We start from the raw sequence: 13,050 nt of genomic DNA, 5'->3' as shown, positions 1-13,050 counted from the left end.
TCCACAGCCACTTACTAAGAAGGCATCTGTTCTTAACTTCGAGATTTTCAATACCAAGGCCCCCTTGGTCTTTCGGTCTACAGATGATATCCCATTTAGCTAGCCGGTACTTTCTTTTTAGTTCTTCACCCTGCCAGAAGAAACGCGATCGATAAAAGTCCAGTCTTTTCCTAACCCCAACTGGGACTTGAAAGAATGATAGAAGAAACATGGGCATACTCGTGAGCACCAAATTAATCAAAATTAGTCCGCCTCCGTATGACATGAGCTTGCCCTTCCAGCAACTCAGTTTCTTTTCAAATCTATCTTCCATGCACTTCCATTCTCGATTTGTCAGCTTACGGTGGTGGATTGGTATACCTAGGTACGAAAAAGGTAATGCCCCCAAACCATACCCAAACAATTGCCTATAAGCCTCTTGTTCTTCCTTGGCTCTACCAAAGCAGAACAACTCACTCTTGTGAAAGTTAATCTTAAGCCCGGTCAATTATTCGAAAAGGCATAACACCAGCTTCATATTTCTTGCCTTGGCCAAATCATGTTGCATAAAGATGATTGTATCATCAGCGTACTGAAGAATGCACACACCTCCATCAACAAGATGAGGTACTAAGCCACCTACTTGACCATTCTCCTTAGCCCTTCCTATCATAAGTGCTAACATATCCACCACGATGTTAAACAGGATAGGGGACATCGGATCTCCTTGTCTTAGGCCTTTATGTGTCTGGAAATAACGACCAATATCGTCATTCACCTTAATTCCATCACTACCATTTTTGCGTAAACGATTTAACCTGGCGACGCCAGGCTTCATCGAAACCTTTCATACGCAATGCCTGTTGAAGGAATGGCCATTTGACTTTATCATACGCTTTCTCGAAATCCACCTTAAAAATTACTCCATCAAGTTTTTTATAATGGATTTCATGGAGCGTTTCATGAAGGACAACCACCCCTTCAAGGATGTTTCTATCCAGCATGAAAGCAGTTTGGGACTGTTGCACCATAGAATGCGCAATCTATGTAAGCCTATTAGTCCCGACCTTGGTGAAGATTTTGAAACTAACATTAAGAAGGCAGATCGGCCTGAACTGCTCTAATCTCACAGCATCCGTTTTCTTAGGAAGCAATGTGATAGTTCCAAAATTCAAGTGAAATAAATGAAGCTGTCCAGAGAACAAATCATGGAACATAGGTAACAAATCCCCCTTAATAATGTGCGAGCACTTTTTGTAAAACTCAGCCGGGAAACCATCCGGTCCGGGAGCCTTATTGTTTTTCATCTGTGCAATAGCATCAAACACCTCCTTCTCTGAGAACGGGGCAACCAGAATATCATTATCGGCAGCCAATAATTGAAGTACATCCTCAATCCTGGACTCATCGAGGGACACATAGCTATCCTCGGGAGGTCCAAATAACTGCTTGTAATATTCGGTTATATAGGTTTTTAGGTTGTCCTGTCCTAAAATGGTGCCTTCGTCTTGCTCAAGCTAAAAGATTCTCTTCTTTCTATGTTTGCCATTAGCAATTAAGTGAAAGAATTGAGTATTCGCGTCCCCCTGGACAACTTTGCGGACCTTAGCCCGTAATGCCCACTTCAATTCTTCTTCGCGAAGAAGTTCTTTCAACCTCTTCTCCGCCTCAGTTTTAACCTGAAGCTTGGCTGGATGCAACATCGTGGATTCATCCTGTATGTCAAGGGCCTGAATAAGAGAAAGGAACCTGTCCTTTTCAATTTTATACACCCCACTAAGGTGTTTAGACCACCCCCTCAAGAAACTTCTCAAATGCCTAATCTTATTTTGCCAACGCTCGACCGAAGTCCTACCTCCTACACCCTTAACCCATTCCCTGGCAATCAGGTCCAAGAAACCTTCGCTTTCAAACCAGGCCATCTCGAAAGAAAAGGTATTTTTGTTCCTCATGTGGTTCGGCTCTCCTGAGTCCAGAAACAAAGGAGTGTGATCGGATATTCCACGCGAGAGGGCTTGTACCGTTACGAGAGGGTACTTCTGTTCCCACTCAACTCTCGCGAAAACTCGATCAAGTTTTTCATACGTCGGGTTTGGCATAGCATTAGCCCAGTTAAACTTTCTCCCAGAAAGTTCTATCTCCCTCAGATCCAAACTTTCAATAATGGTATTTTGAACATAAACGACCACCTTCCGTCAAAATTATCGTTGTTCTTCTCCTCTCTCCTCCTAATGATATTGAAGTCACCCCCAACCAACATTGGAAGCTGCTCAGACCCACAGATTCGAACAAGGTCCGCCAAAAACTCCGGTTTTAGCTCAAGCTGTACGGCACCATATACCGCCACCAAAGCCTAGTTGAAACCATCAGTTTTAGACCTAACTCGAAACTTGACCGCAAAGTCACCCATCACTACGCTGCAGACTTCTAGCGAGTTGCATCTCACACCAAGCAAGATCCCACCCGGTCTTCCTCGTGGAGGAAGGCAATGCCAATCAAAATCAACACCACCCACAAGAGAGGCAAGAAACTGGGGCGCAAAGTTCTCACGACTAGTTTCTGAGAGAGCAATAAAATCTAAACGATGCCCTAAAGATGCCTCAGCAAGAAACCTTCTTTTAGCCAAGTCTTTGAGACCTCTGCTATTCCAAAAAATTCCTTTCATCTTTCATCATGAAATTTTTTGGTAGTCCGAATCCTAGCACTCCGACGAACCGCAGAAGTGGGATAAATCTTCCGCTTCCACGTGCGTTTGGGTCTACTTGGATCCTCCATCCAGTCCTCATAACCGGGCACACTGGGCTAGCGATATCCTCCTCTAGAGTTGCATCCTCTTCCTCGGAATTAGGATTGGATGGTGCAAGATCCGCACAAAGATTATCGAGCACTCTGACCCCCTAATGCATCAATCTCTGCATCGTTCATGGGTTTTAGCGCAGCTAGGTTTCGAATAGTCTCTAATGCACGTTCCGCCTCCAAATCTAGAAGATCATTGACCGAATTGGATATTTCACTATCATTACTCCCCAGTGAAACTCCTAGTTGGTTTGCATTATGAATAATCTCCTCATCTGAATAATGTAAAATTGAATTAGATACGTTAACAGACATACCAGTAGTGACTTCAATGTCACGAAGCTTGGCCGCCCGCATAGCGCACCTCTGTTGCATGTCATCAACCTCCGGAAAATCCTGGAGCCGGCGACTCATCCGCCGGCCCTCAGAAACTGGATCCGAAATCCCTCCGAATGCGATCACATCCTGACGAGAGGGCCTACAGACATCAAGGCCTCCTGCCCTGACCGTAGGCCCCGCCGATATCCGCCCGGAAGCGACACCTCGGTGCTCAAGCGCGCTGGGGGAGAGGAGTTTGTGGACCTCCTTCCCGAACTCCCCACCCGTCCCGACCCTCTGGCTGGGGGACATCATAGGTGCCCCAGTCTGTGCGGCCACCAAGGCGGCCTGAGGAGAAGGAGCCGCCACCACCTGAACATAGTCCCCTCCTCGAGGCTCAACCACCATTGTCGGAGAGGCCTCGGTCAGGGTGGGCTCAAGCGCGCCGGGGAGAGAAGTATGTGGGCCTCCTGCCCGAACTCCCCATCCATCCCGACCCTCTGGCTGGGCGCCCCGGTCTGTGCGGCTACCAAGGCGACCTGAGGGGAGGAGGGCGCTGCAGTGACCTGACCATAGCCCCCTCCCCGAGGCGCAACCATCGCCGTCGGAGAGGCCTCGGCCGAGTCTTCCCGAGAGCAAGCCACCTCCGTGACCGCGAGCACCGGCTCCTAAGCATCGGCAGAAACCAGCGGAGGGAGCGTATACTCCAGCTCATCATCGTCCTCCACCCGGTCACTCCAAAGTCTGGGAGGTGCAGAAGCTGGCTCAAACGACCCAAATCTCAGTGTGTTCATCGGCACTGAGGGAGAGGATGTTGTCTCGTGCACGGTTGTCTGAGCTGGCCTTGAACCGTTGGACACCTCACGTCCAGCCTCAGCCCCGGGCACCTCCTTGGCCGCAGACCCATCGTCTCCCTCGTGCATGTCTGTATCAGTCCCATTGAGGACATCAGCGAAAAGCTCGGCATCCTCAAACTCAATCTCAAGTGGGAACATTTCGCCCCGATATGTCCACATAACCACATCAGGCACAAACTCTATATCCCGAACACTCACCAACAAACGAGCCACCCCGTGAGCTCGGGTAAAGGCCATATCCACTCGCTCAGTCTTCCCTACCAAAATACCCAAGCTAGCAACCACCTCAGTGTCCTACATCGGCTTCGAGGGAGATCCAGAGAAACGTAACCACAACAGATGGGAAGTCAACCTTATACATGTTGCCCTCAATACTGACAAGCTCCCACTGGTAGTCACCTGGAACTAACTCCATAAGCCTCTACACAATCTAAGACTCGGATACATCACATTTGGTCACTTTCACAATTCCAGTAGTCATGCACGGAGTCTCCTCTGGGATCTCTCGCGCACTAGGGGACTCAAAGAACATCAGCTCAGCACAATACACACCATAAATAGAAATAGTGGGCATCCGATCACGCAAGATAGGACACTCCCCCGTACCATGTGCCGGCTTGCTGCAAGTATCACAAAGCTCAGTTACGTAATCCGCAATAAAGTGGCCCTTCTCACCACAACGATAGCAAAGCATATTCTCCTTCTTGCGAGCCCATTTGGATGCTTTATCTGACTCTACTTTGTCTGTATTATCAACCGTCCCCGACGCTGTGGCAACAACCGTTGCCAGCTCTGTGACCACCTCCATGGCGTGATCTGACAAATCCGCCGTGTGAGCAGGATTGGGCGTCTCAGAGGTGTCCATCTGCTCCACGACGGCCGGTGGAGGAGCATGACGTTGCCGGTACCAGCTACCTCGGCCACCTTGACCGCAGTGACCACGGTAGCCAGCATGCTACCGGTGGTTAGGGCCTGATGCCCCTTCAACAAAGCCACCGGGGGGGCATAAAAAGGTATGTCCGTTGTGCCATCGCTTTGCCAAGCATGTCCACGTCCACCACCTGTGGACGATGAACCTCGGTGTATACCTTCACCATAAACATCATGTCCGTCATCACCCCATTGACCCCGCGGCGGTCCGTTTGCTCCACCGTTGGCTGGTCCATGGGGCACACCCGCTCCTCCAGCTCCCGACTGAGGCGGCGGTGCCTGCGCTTGCACCGGACTAGGCCGCTTCTGCGGCGGCCGCGTAACGAGATGAGGCAGTGGAGCAGCACCTATAGCCGGTCTAGGCGGAGGCGGCCTCAGACCGTTCGCCCGGCCCCGCCCTGCTGTAGCAATCGCCGACGAGGCCCCATCCGGAGTTGCTGCTGGCGCCGGCAGCCTAGGAGCAGGCGGGCCGCCATGACCCACCGCCAGCACCGAAGGCCGGACGCTGTGGTGGCCACCACCGCGGCCCAGCGTGCCCTGCGGCGCTCCGGCTCCCACCGAAGACCCAGCGGCGCCCCGCCCAGATGCTGCAGGAGGCGGCGTAGCAGACCCGTCGCGCCCGGTGGCGGCCACTGGCAGAGGAGGGTTCTTCCCCGTAGGAACCCCCGTCCCGCGACCAGTCATCGCAGAGAGCGGGGCAATCCGGCGCGCACGTCCAGAGCCACAAACCCGAAACCCCGGCCTCCCGCACCTACAAACCATAGGCGGAAGTGGCGATAACGACGTCGATCAATCGACGTGATCGTTGCATATGCCTGCGCACACGAGGACCGAGGGAACCGGAATAGTCTGGGCCTCATACCCAACTATCTCCGGCACAACAAGCTGCGGCGTTTGTTCTGGCGAAATTGGCCCATCTCGGCCCAGTAAAGAATTCAAACGTGCCTCCCGAGCCGCCCTGATCCCGATCCCCGGGATCGCCGGCGTGGTCGCCACTGCCGCCACCGGCGTCGGTCCGGCCATATTCCGACGTTTGCTCTTCCTTCTCTTAACCGTAATCCAGGACTCGGGATGAATCAAATCAAAAAGAGTAAGGGTCGGGAGGCATACCTTAGGTAGGGGGCCCCTCCAAGGCTTGATCGACGTCGCCGCCGTACTCCGGTGAACTGACAGGCGATCTGAACTTCCTTTGTCTTCAGGAATCGGTCCTTGACACGCCCCCGGGTATTAGGACCAATGGCGGTAGAAGTCGCCGAGGGCTCCGGTGATTCGCGGGCGCACTTCCCATCGGCGCCCTCCTCCTCGTCATCCTCGTCCGTGAGCACCCAGAAGCGGCCTCCAACCCGCCGATCTAGCTTCCCTCCGCTAGACTCCGAGGATGTGTCAACTATCTCGATCGAATGAACCTCTTCCACAAACCATCTGCATACGAAGATCGACAACCACATCGAAAATATCAATACGCAAAAGGGTTCCTACCTTCATTTGGTCGTCAATGTCAATGTAGTCACCGGCGCGGACGTCATTGTCCAGATCCGGCAACGTCGTCCAACGAGATGCCGGAGAATGGTGCAGTCGGCCGCTGATCCAATTCCCTTGGCCCTCACGGAACCTAACGGCCCAGCGCCATCCCTCCACCGCCGGCGCACCAGCCTCACCAGTGTCTTTGATCAGATCCGAATGGAAGAGATCGGGTAGCGGCGACGAGGTCTTCGGCGTCGAGGGCGAAGCGGTGCACGGCAGATCCGGCGACGCATCCGGCGGCCGCCCACGGAGCCTGGAGTCCATCCCTCCGAAGCGCGATCAGTCTACGAGGAAGTTCAAATGAATAAGTATGTTTTTATTGTGTAGTTCGGATAGATGAAGTAAGAACTGTATTTACTCATGTTGTTCAAACAAGGCTTGATCCAACAAAGAGAATGACTTGATTAATGGGGCTTATAAGTTGGTTGCATCAACTGATAAATGCCCTAATGTATGTAAGTGAAATTATCTCCTTGAGTCATGATAGGCATATTTCCTTGCTTGATGAAGGTTTCATCTCTACATGGAAGGTTTCTATGCATACGAAACTGCTCTATAGACGACAAAAGGTGGACGACTACAAATCCAGTGGCCGATGCTCTGTTGTGGACATGGGAGTCGTCTGAATTTTGTCGTCCGTACAACAAGGTTCCTATGCATATCCTGTCAAGTGATTTTTTTCATGAAAATATGAGGTGGGACGTGGGCATCAATCTTTTGTTGGTTCAGGGTTGACAATGTCGACAACTTTGTATGGTTAAAGGATATTCCAAGAATTCCCACTCTCGCAAGAAAACAACTTGGATCAGTTATGATAAGATGTTTTGATGTTAAGGTTCTCCTATTTTATGGACCAAGAAGATGAATTATTTTTGGCAACATTAACTGCATTTGTACTGACAACAAAAATATTGTTACTTGGAAGGTCTTACATTTAGAGGTACACTATTATCTCTGTAGTTCATTGTTACTACTTGAAAGCTCCATAACATCCATGCGTATATGCACTTCCAGTCTATTTATGGTTTGCATTAAAGCTGGCCTTTAAATTGAACTTGCATGTCAATACGTCATCTTAATTTTTGAGTAGAAATTCTCACTGCGCCATTTGAACTCCACTTCAAGAATGGAACAATCAGTATTTTAAGCCCCGCTTGATGAGAAACTGTTAAATACTCCCTCCGTTCCTAAATATAAGTCATTTAAGAAATTTCACTATAGACAACATACAGAGCAAAATGAGTGAACTTATAATCTAAAAGACGTCTATATACGTGCGAATATAGTCTTTATAGTGGAATCTCCAAAAAAGACTTATATTTAGGAACAGAGGGAGTAATTGTTAATCTAAAATTGTAGACAAGATACCGAGCCAATCATTCTGTAGCTTTGATAATTTAGCTCCTTTAGATTGATATTCCAGAACATCTTCTGCAACATAGTATTTTTGGATGAAATCCATTTATCATAGTTATTTAAGAGTACCGTCCACTTGTCGAGTGTGTGAGCACCCAAGGAATGTTTAGTGCTTTGTCCATTGTTCACTTGACTGCATCTATTACTTGTTGGAAATATGAGCAAATTACTACGAGATTTAATCCGAATAAATAGGAAATAGATCATGACAGAAATAGCAGAGATTAAACTAATCATGCGAACTAGCATAGCAGATGAACAGATCACATTTAGGGCACATACTAGAAACATGAATTCTACCACGATCTCGAACAGGAAGGATAGAATCACATACGGTGCAGAGGGAGCAGCACTGCCGGTGTTGATGTTGTCGCCCATGTCGTCGAGGATGAGGTTGCTGAGGTCGGGGAAGAAGTCGTCATTCGCGAAGTCGTCGCTGCCAGCAGTCGCGCGAGTGCGCTCCCCTCTCCTGTACAGGATCACGAGAGGCGGGGTTCCGGAGGCCTGTTGTCCCTTCTCCCGGTGCATGCTGAAAGGAGGGATGGAGAAGACTTGCTTGGCGGTGCAATGATCTGAAACGGTGGTGAGAAACCATATGAAGCAGCGGCGGCTAGGGTAAACGTCTGTCTGACTATATAGTGCGGGCCGGGTAGGTCGAGTCGTCATGATCCAAAAGAATCGAAAACGGTTCAGTAATTAACGCGTCTGTTAATTATTAATTAATGACTCATTAATTTTTCCCGAGCAGCAAAAATATAGACAACGTGCATAGCTCTGTCCTCGGCTCAATCCCTACATGTATGCCCTAATGTATGTCAGTGAAATTATCTCCTTGAGTCATGATAGGCATATTTCCTTTCTTGATGAAGATTCCATCTCTACATGGAAGGTTTCTATGCACACGAAACTGCTCTATAGACAACAAAAGGTGGACGACTACAGATCCAGTGGCCGTTGCTCTGTTGTGGACATGGGAGTCGTCTGAATTTTGTCGTCCGTACAGCAAGGTTCCTATGCATATCCTGTCAAGTGATTTTTTTTCATGAAAATATGAGGTGGGACGTGGGCATCAATCTTTTGTTGGTTCAGGGTTGACAATGTCGACAACTTTGTATGGTTAAAGGATATTCCAAGAATTCCCACTCTCGCAAGAAAACAACTTGAATCAGTTATGATAAGATGTTTTGATGTTAAGGTTCTCCTCTTTTATGGACCAAGAAGATGAATTATTTTTGGCAACATCAACTGCATTTGTACTGACAACAAAAATATTGTTACTTGGAAGGTCTTACATTTAGAGGTACACTATTATCTCTGTAGTTCATTGTTACTACTTGAAAGCTCCATAACATCCATGCATATATGCACTTCCAGTCGATTTATGGTTTGCATTAAAGTTGACCTTTAAATTGAACTTGCATGTCAATACGTCATCTTAATTTTTGAGTAGAAATTCTCACTGCGCCATTTGAACTCCACTTCAAGAATGCAACAATCAGTATTTAAAGCCCCGCTTGATGAGAAACTGTCAAATACTCCCTCCGTTCCTAAATATAAGTCATTTAAGAGATTTCACTATAGACAACATACAGAGCAAAATGAGTGAACTTATAATCACTTATAATCTAAAAGACGTCTATATACGTGCGAATATAGTCTTTATAGTGGAATCTCTAAAAAGACTTATATTTAGGAACAAAGGGAGTAATTGTTAATCTAAAATTGTAGACAAGATACCGAGCCAATCATTATGTAGCTTTGATAATTTAGCTCCTTTAGATTGATATTCCAGAACATCTTCTGCAACATAGTATTTTTGGATCACATCCATTTATCATAGTTATTTAAGAGTACCGTCCACTTGTCGAGTGTGTGAGCACCCAAGGAATGTTTAGTGCTTTGTCAATTATTCACTTGACTGCATCTATTACTTGTTGGAAATATGAGCAAATTACTACGAGATTTAATCCGAATAAATAGGAAATAGATCATGACAGCAATAGCAGAGATTAAACTAATCATGCGAACTAGCATAGCAGATGAACAGATCACATTTAGGGCACATACGAGAAACATGAATTCTACCACGATCTCGAACAGGAAGGATAGAATCACATACGGTGCAGCGGGAGCAGCACCGCCGGTGTTGACGTTGTCGCCCATGTCGTCGAGGATGAGGTTGCTGAGGTCGGGGAAGAAGTCGTCGTTCGCGAAGTCGTCGCTGCCAGCAGCCGCGCGAGTGCACTCTCCAAAAACCTGATCGCCCCTCTCCCGTACAGGATCACGAGAGGCGGGGTTCCGGAGGCCTGTTGTCCCTTCTCCCGGTGCACGCCGAAAGGAGGGATGGAGAAGACTTGCTTGGCGGCGAGAAACCATACGAAGCAGCGGCGGCTAGGGTAGACGTCTGCCTGACTATATAGTGCGGGCCGGGTAGGTCGAGTCGTCATGATCCAAAAGAATCGGAAACGGTGTTAATTAATGACTCATTAATTTTTCCCGAGCAGCAAAAATATAGACAACGTGCATAGCTCTGTCCTCGGCTCGGCTCAATCCCGCAACCTGCGGCGCGTCGTGACGAGGCGAGGAGGAGGAGTGCATAGCTCTGTCCTCGGCTCGGCTCAATCCCGCAACCCGCGGCGCGTCGTGAGGAGGCGAGGCGTGGCGAGGCGAGCGAGGAGGAGGAGCACCGTGTAGGTCTCCTTTACTCATGCTCATACAAGTGGTAGAAGAGCTCACCTTATAAAGAGGTGCAACTCTCTCTCAACTTTCGGGGTGGGACTAAACTTTAGTCTCACTCACTCCACTCACATGTGTGCATGAATGGGCCAAGAGAATTTCAGAATTTTAGTTGGGCTTTGGGCCAAAGGCCTACTAGCAAAATTTCAACATTACTCCCACTGATCCATACTAGTTGTCGCTGAAACGGATGTATCTAGACGTATATCACTAGTGCAGAACCAGGCAATAGCACCGGTTCGTAAGGGCCTTTAGTGCCGGTTCGGTAACCGACACTAAATTGTAGGCACTAAAGGCCCCCCCTTTAGTACCGGTCAGCACAAACCGGTGCTAAAGGGCAACCACGTGGCACGAGCCAGCTCCGTGGGTGCGTAGGACATTAGTACCGGTTGGTAACACCAACCGGTACTAAGTGTTTTGGTGCGTTTTGGTTTTATTTTCTATTTTTACTTTACTTTTGTGTTTTCAATTTAATTTAGTGATTGTTTTACATTATAATGAGTTGTTAAATCATTAGGTGATTAGTTTGACTGGATGCGTGTGGATCCTAGCTAAGTCATCAAGTATATGTCATATCCATATTATATATACTTGATCACCTACTTAAGTGATCGAGGTAATATGGATATGGTATATACTTGATCACTTAGCTAGAATCCATCCAATTGAAACTAATATGCAATTTCTTTCATAAATGATATAATAACTCATCATCATCATCATATTAATTAATATAAAAACCCTTGCATCATATATATCATCACCAACAGTTTTCATAGCAAAGATATCATCGAGTTCAACATGGTAATGATATTATAAGCGTTCATAACACCACAAAAGCAAATCACTCTTTGAGATTAAGTTCAGGACGAAGAACACGGACATGAGAGGACAAGTACTAAGAGCATGAACTAGCTAATTAATCACTCCTGCTGCTCTCTCTCAGGTAAAATAGCATAGAACATGTATAGCTTTGCTGATTCATCATATTGGAGCATGCAGATGAATCTGTCTCTTAATCGTGGGTTGCGCTTCTGATTGCTGCCCCCTAGTACTTCTCTGTGATCGTTCACAATTTTGCTCCAGTCTTTTACTATTAAGCATTCCTCGTTATTAGAAATCCTGAATGCACTAAAGTGCATTGTAGGATGTCTTGGCCGTAAGCTAACAATATTCATGGTACCTTTAGTCTCGATCCAATCAGGCACGACATTCATCGGGAGTCCCTGTTGAAGAACATCGTATAGTAACATACTTAGCAATGAAGTTTAGCTTAAAAATAATGTATGCAAAAGATGCACTAAGGAGAAATAGTAGAAATCTTACCATCTTTCGTAAATACATGTGACCGTAGTTCAGTACGAACACTATTGGTCGCACGTTTTGAGTACTAACATTTCTAAGTGCAGGAAAGAAATTTGTCTTGACGGCATCAAGATCCTCAAGCCATGAAACATAATGACTTGTCTCCTCGCAGTTTAGTTCAGCCCCGGGACAGTGGACGGTCCTGTCTACCAAGCGCCGGACATGTTTGCTTGATTGGAAGTAAGCTGTCAATATAAATTGAGATCTATTAATTATTCAACTAGTTCAAATAATCTCATATCAAAGACATAAATATGGTTGAGAAACTCACATAATGATAGAACTGGAGGCGTCTGCACATCGACCCAGATGTCTCTATTACCTTCAATATCATCTTCCGGACGAATATCAAAGGTGATAACCATATCAGGCTCAAATGCATAAGCTTTGCATAGTGCTTGCCAAGTTTTGCATTCAAAATAGATGTATGTGTCTGCATTGTATAATTTGACGTTGAAGGTATAACCATGTTCGATCTTCAAGTAAACGCTTTTTACCTCCATAGTTTCGTTAGGACTGAAACCTATCTTATCCAAGACAAAAATTCTTGCATGGCAGGGGATACGCTAGTACAATAATGAAAAATTAAAATTAAAAGGTGAAGCAAATGAAGCATAAGTCATGCTTAATTACGAAAAAAGACTTGTCATTGTGACTTACTGTATCCACTTCGAAGTTCTCATCCAGCTTGATGCTAAAGCGTCTATCATCAACTAGAAAATTTCTGCCGCACATGCCGCGCTGGTCTTCGCAGTATTCGCACATAATGAAATCGTGTTCGTCGTCAGACGACATTCCTATGTTCATAGGTGAAACATTAAACACTTATTAGTTCTATTAATTCAACTAATTCTGTTAATTCAACTAGTTCAACTAATTAATTGAACTAATTCAACTAAGTACTTATGAAGAATATACCTAATTAATTGAACTAATTCAACTAACTAGTTCAACTAATTAATTCAACTAAACTAGTTCTATTAATTTTCTTACTAAAAATAAGGTAGCTAGTTCTATATAATGAAATGTTAATTAGATAATGAAATCTCATATAACTAAATTAAATATATATCTCTAACATATAATTTATATCTAATATCTAACATATATGTTCATATATAGGTGAAAC

The sequence above is a fragment of the Triticum dicoccoides genome, chromosome 1A, assembly GCF_002162155.2.
Source record: "Triticum dicoccoides isolate Atlit2015 ecotype Zavitan chromosome 1A, WEW_v2.0, whole genome shotgun sequence".
Lineage (NCBI taxonomy): Eukaryota > Viridiplantae > Streptophyta > Magnoliopsida > Poales > Poaceae > Triticum > Triticum dicoccoides.
The sequence above is the reverse complement of the archived record's forward strand: the minus strand, read 5'-3'. Positions refer to the sequence as shown.